A 6,000-nucleotide genomic window follows, 5' to 3' on the forward strand; every position below is an offset into this window, starting at 1 on the left:
TGTCCATATAGTTAGAGCCAGAGGCTCGGTCAATGCTAGTTCAAAGTAATTGGTCTTGAGAAGAGCTACTGTTGACATACCAAATCTTTCCGACATTGATGATCTTCCATTTTTTGCTCCAAGATATCCATGTCCTGGTAGCTTTGGAGGGGTAATATGACGTCATCAGGCAATGTGACCTCTTTTGTGCTTGATCGAGAGCTATTTGCCACTGTTCTCTCCAGCATAGTCAGCCTGTCCTTAATCTCCTCTAGTGTACTGACTAAATATCTATCAATACCTGAAAAGGAAGAAAACAATTAAAACTGAGCACAGAGACCGTTTTAGCAGAATAATAGGCTATAAAATCGATTTACGTCATTTACTCTTTTGCGCATGCAGGCCACATTTAAAAAATCAGTCAGTCAGTCAGTCAGTCTGGCAATAAATCGGATCTGGCAATAAATCGGAATTGAGCATTAATGCCTGCAGTCTGAACAGCCTTTGTGGCTTTCTGTGTCACTTTCTCTGTACTATACTATAGTACTATAATACATAGCCTTTACACAAATACATGATAACTAATGTTATTAAAATACTATTGTATCTGTAATAGGTGAAAATATTAAATGGGCTAATGAATAGAGATGCACAGATTGACCGGAATGGGCCGATTTTCCCGTGATCGGCCATGGCCGGCGACCGGCCGGTCAGTCCATATGCCGATTTTATGCCAGTCAAATGCACTCATGATTACCATCGCTTAGCATCAGCATCACAGCAGTTTCACACCGCAAGCGTGAGCGGCGCATATTTTTTTGGAGTGCATGTTAACCAATGAGTGCATTCACAACGGCAGCATGAGCAGAGCGTGAGCGTCACGTGCGTGCAGTGAAGCAGTGAAGTGGGTTTCGGCACTGAGTCTAGTTTTTGCTGTGCTGCCCCGTTAGCTCAATTAAAGTGAAAGCACCCTTTCGATAGACAAAATAGAAATTATTTCTATTTGAATTATTTCTTATTTTATTTTCTATTTGCTCAAAATGCACAGAATAAACATGTGTAGTGAGTTTTAACAAAAACTGGAGTATGTCTGAAAATAAAATGAATAATAAAAATATTTATAGAAGATACACGCATTTAAGCTTATTTTTAATCATTCAGTTGCATTATAGCGATTATCTGTTAAAAAAATGTTATATGCAAAATGTTCTATTAAAGAAAAGATAGAAAATAAATATTTGTGTGTGCTGTAAAGTGGTTAGAAAAAATGAAATCGGAATCGGCTAAAATAGGTATTGCAGGTCAAACTCAATGAAAAACCGGAAATCAGAATAGGCCTAGTGTGCATCTCTACAAATGAAACAATAAAATCCACAGACAATACATTACAGACAAAATCCTCATATAATTAGGTAATGTAAGGCCTAGCCTAATAAGAAAGAAATGGATATTAACATTGAGTTCTTCTATCAAGAACCAACTCTTATTGTATAACCATCATTACAAGATGTAGCCACAAAGAATAAAAATAACTTTTGCTTCCAAGGCTAGAGAGGTGTAAGCCTTTTTACAGTCTACTAAACATACCTGCTGATAGAGAGTTCCTCACAGGAAGGGGGAAGGCTGCAGGTGAAGGACGGCTTGCAAGTGGAAGGTGGACCTCAGGTGAAAGTTGAAGGCGACTCGCTGGTGGAAGGTGACTCGCTGGTTGAAGGTGACTCGCTGGTTGAAGGCGACTCGCTGGTTGAAGGCGACTCGCTGGTGGAAGGTGACTCGCTGGTTGAAGGTGACTCGCTGGTTGAAGGTGACTCGCTGGTGGAAGGTGACTCGCTGGTTGAAGGTGACTCGCTGGTTGAAGGCGACTCGCTGGTGGAAGGTGACTCGCTGGTGGAAGGTGACTCGCTGGTGGAAGGTGACTCGCTGGTTGAAGGTGACTCGCTGGTTGAAGGTGACTCGCTGGTGGAAGGCGACTCGGGGGTGGAAGGTGGCTTGGAGACAGAGTAACCAGAGAGTTATGACCAGAAGGTGGCAAACCCATGGGTGATGGTGGAACTGGTGGCTGGTGTACGACTGCAGCTGTGACTGTTTGTGATTGTCTCTGCCTTTTCAGTGGAGCAGGTTCAGGCTCGAGATCAATGTAGCGTTTGGTAGGTCTGCACAAAATGAGGAAAAACAATCCAAGAATGCATTTTAACACACATAAACAGCTGGCTCATACTAAATAACTGGCTCATACTATTTTAGATATAGTAATAGTTTGCTTTCAGGATCTTGTTCACAACATTTATAACTTAGAATGCACCAGCACTATAATTTATGTTTAATATTTAACCTAATTTGCATAAATGTACTAGACAGTAAAAGCAATAGAACAACACTTACTGTCTTGACCGCTGACTGCGATCTAATTCTTCAGGTTCACTGGCTACAATTAGATTTGTTTCTGCCATTTTGGCTTTATATCTTGCCTTTTCATAATCCACTGTAAGAAACAAAATAAATGTCAATAGGTCTTTCATCCTTTCACATTTACCTTGACACATTTCATGCAATGCTTAGTTTAAGTTATATACATTTCTGGGAGAGAAAAAAAAATCTACCTGCTGTGCCCAAAACACAGATTTCATGCGCTTTCCAAGTCTCTCCAGGAACTTCATTCATCAACAAAGCTGCCTTCTGTTTACCAGGGTCAGTATAAGGTGGCCACAGAGTTATGGAGGAGTCCTCATTAAGCCATTTGCTGCTCACAATCCCTACTGAGTAATCTGGGAACTCAACAATGCTGTACAGGGCCATCTCGCTGGTGAGGTGGTTCGCTGGTGGAGGGTGGCTCACTGGTTGAAGGTGACTCGCTGGTTGAAGGTGACTCGCTGGTTGAAGGTAGCTCGCTGGTTGAAGGCGACTCGCTGGTTGAAGGCGGCTCGCTGGTGGAAGGCGGCTCGCTGGTGGAAGGCGGCTCGCTGGTGGAAGGTGACTCGCTGGTTGAAGGCGACTCGCTGGTTGAAGGTGACTCGCTGGTTGAAGGTGGCTCGCTGGTGGAAGGTGACTCGCTGGTTGAAGGTGACTCGCTGGTTGAAGGTGGCTCACTGGTGGAAGGTGACTCGCTGGTTGAAGGTGACTCGCTGGTTGAAGGTGACTCGCTGGTTGAAGGTGACTCGCTGGTTGAAGGTGGCTCACTGGTGGAAGGTGACTCGCTGGTTGAAGGTGACTCGCTGGTTGAAGGCGACTCGCTGGTTGAAGGCGACTCGCTGGTTAAAGGTGGCTCGCTGGTTGAAGGCGACTCGCTGGTTGAAGGCGACTCGCTGGTTGAAGGTGGCTCGCTGGTTGAAGGTGGTGGAAGGCGGCTCGCTGGTGGAAGGTGACTCGCTGGTTGAAGGTGACTCGCTGGTTGAAGGTGACTCGCTGGTTGAAGGTGACTCGCTGGTGGAAGGTGACTCGCTGGTGGAAGGTGACTCGCTGGTGGAAGGTGACTCGCTGGTGGAAGGTGACTCGCTGGTGGAAGGTGACTCGCTGGTGGAAGGTGACTCGCTGGTGGAAGGTGACTCGCTGGTGGAAGGTGACTCGCTGGTTGAAGGTGACTCGCTGGTGGAAGACATTTACATTTACAAAAAAATAGAAAGAAGAAAAAACCCTCAGTAGCAATGGAGAAATGGAATGGCTGCCCATTCTGTGTCTGTGTGGATCAAAACATATTTTCTTGTTATATCTGACAGGTAGTTTATTTGGTCTGTACTTTCTAGATGACTTGCTTTATAAACACCTATGTCTTTTGAATCTAGAGGACTGGAATAAAGGGAATCTAGCTTTGAAAACCTCTTGAAAATTATGTACTTTGTATTGGTCTTTTCATCACATAGTATGTTCTGTACCAGTCCCAATTTCCCTTGAGCCATCACACAGTTGTCCCCAGTAGTTGTGGCAACGCAGAACTGTTGAAAGATTGCCTTTTTATACTGGGTGCAGTGAGGCAGGTTAGGTATTGATGGACCACATGAGTGTCTCATTTTCAGCAAAGGTGTCTTGCTGTCTGTCTTCTTTGCTTTTTTTGATGTAATAAATGTCCTTTCAAGTGTAATTTGGTTAAATATTTGTTTAAGAACAAACTGTGGTTTCCGGGAAGCTTTTTTCAGCTTTCTCATGTAGTTTTCAAATGAAAAAGCTGACACTCCATCTAAAGCTCCATACCTCCTAACATCATCAGCCAAATGAGTCAAACTGTGCACATTATACACCAATTCATCAGCACCATACAACTGCTCAAATTCGCTTAAGAAATGTTTCATGAGAGCATCAGCGTAGTCACAGTAATGATTACACAAGGCAGGACAGAGCATCAAGTACATGGCAATTGAGAGATTCATGAAATTTCTGTAGTGAGAAGAGGAAAGGATGTCTTGTAAAACAATTGGGCCCGTATAAAGTAAGAACTGGCGGAATTCAGTGGCTTTCCACCGGTCAATGTCTGCTAATCTTCTTGGCTTTCTCTGAAACTCAATTGGCATATGCTGCCTTAGCTGCTGCAATCTCACAGAGATAGCCATCACTGCATGCGAGCCCAACCTACAAGAAAAATCTCCCTTCATCCAAAAGCGTATCAATTTTCGAGTCACTCCCAGGCAAACTAGGTGCATGTAGTCCAAAATGAACATTGTAACCATGCCTATGTTAATCCGTGCAAGGGGAGAGTTGCCCCTATGGTGTTCCTCATCCTCCTGTCTAGAGAACTGATCATCTGTGCGGAGTGTAGCCGTCTTCTCTGGGAAAGTCATGTGGTTCTTAACATAGACTCCTTCTTGATTGCAGCGCTCACACCCAAAGTACCCATTGTGTCCCTTAATGTTTTTAATAAACGATCTTGCAGGAGCATCGCAAATGAAGCAGTCAATCTTTAAAGTAAAGTTCTTTCCTGCCACCTCAAAGCCTTGCTCAAGGCTAGCTACCTCCTGCACAAAGTCAGATAAATACTGCTCCAAATCCAGAGGCTTGCTATTGCCACAAAAAATTCCAATAACAAAAGGTTCCTCTTCAAATGACACTTTTCCCAAAATTGGCCACAACTGCAAAGCAGAGCTCTTGTACAAGGGCAACCCATCAACATTAATTTGGAGGCCAATAGAGTTGCTATCTTCGTTGATGAGAGTTGAAATTGTCCGCAGATGAGTGAGAATGCCGAAATGTATATATTCACCCCCTTTGATGTTTTTAACATTGGCTGCTATTTTGGCTGTTTGTAGCAGGGTGCGAGCTTGCTTTGGTAAATTTGGATGAAACTCCTGTAGTGCACAAAGAAGATCTGAGAGGGTGTTCTGTGGCACATCATTCCTCAGAGCCCACTCACACAGCACCTTTGATAGTTTTGCACATTCATCTTCCACTGTATCACCTTCATCACTACTGTCACCATCTTCCACTGTATCACTCTCATCACTACAGTCTGTATCACCATCTTCCACTGCATCACTCTCATCACTAATGTTGCCACAGTCATCAAATGAATTTAGACAATCCATGAAAACATCATCTTCCTCATCATTGACATCCAGAGATTCAGGATTAACTTCTCCCAAACTTTTACCACCATTAATCTCCTGAACAGAAGGTGATGAATCAAAAGAATTCAGGATTCTTAATGTGTGTCGGCGCTTAGTCCAATAACTCCTGGAAGCCATGTCCTTGTAATCTGAGATAAAATATATATAGGACTTTCACTTCCTTGCCGAGTCAAACATGCGGTCAACATAAATCTTCTGTTAAAATAATCAGGCAAACTAATAAATTGTTGTCAAATTTTGCCGTTTTACGGAGAGAAAGCACTAACACTAAAATGTTTAATTATTTTGAGCAGCATTTGCACACCCCATCATGCTGTTGGCTATACTAAAATATAGTGGTTATTCTAGTCTACAATGTTTTATAATAATAATGTGTTCTATTTAGTGTCCATTTCATTCATTTAAAATTTTGTATATTGGGGGTATACAAGTTATTTCACATATTATTATTTTTTTTAAGTAACGCAAT

The sequence above is a fragment of the Siphateles boraxobius genome, unplaced genomic scaffold (assembly GCF_051911475.1).
Source record: "Siphateles boraxobius isolate OS27281-9 unplaced genomic scaffold, OSU_SipBor_1 33, whole genome shotgun sequence".
NCBI lineage: Eukaryota > Metazoa > Chordata > Actinopteri > Cypriniformes > Leuciscidae > Siphateles > Siphateles boraxobius.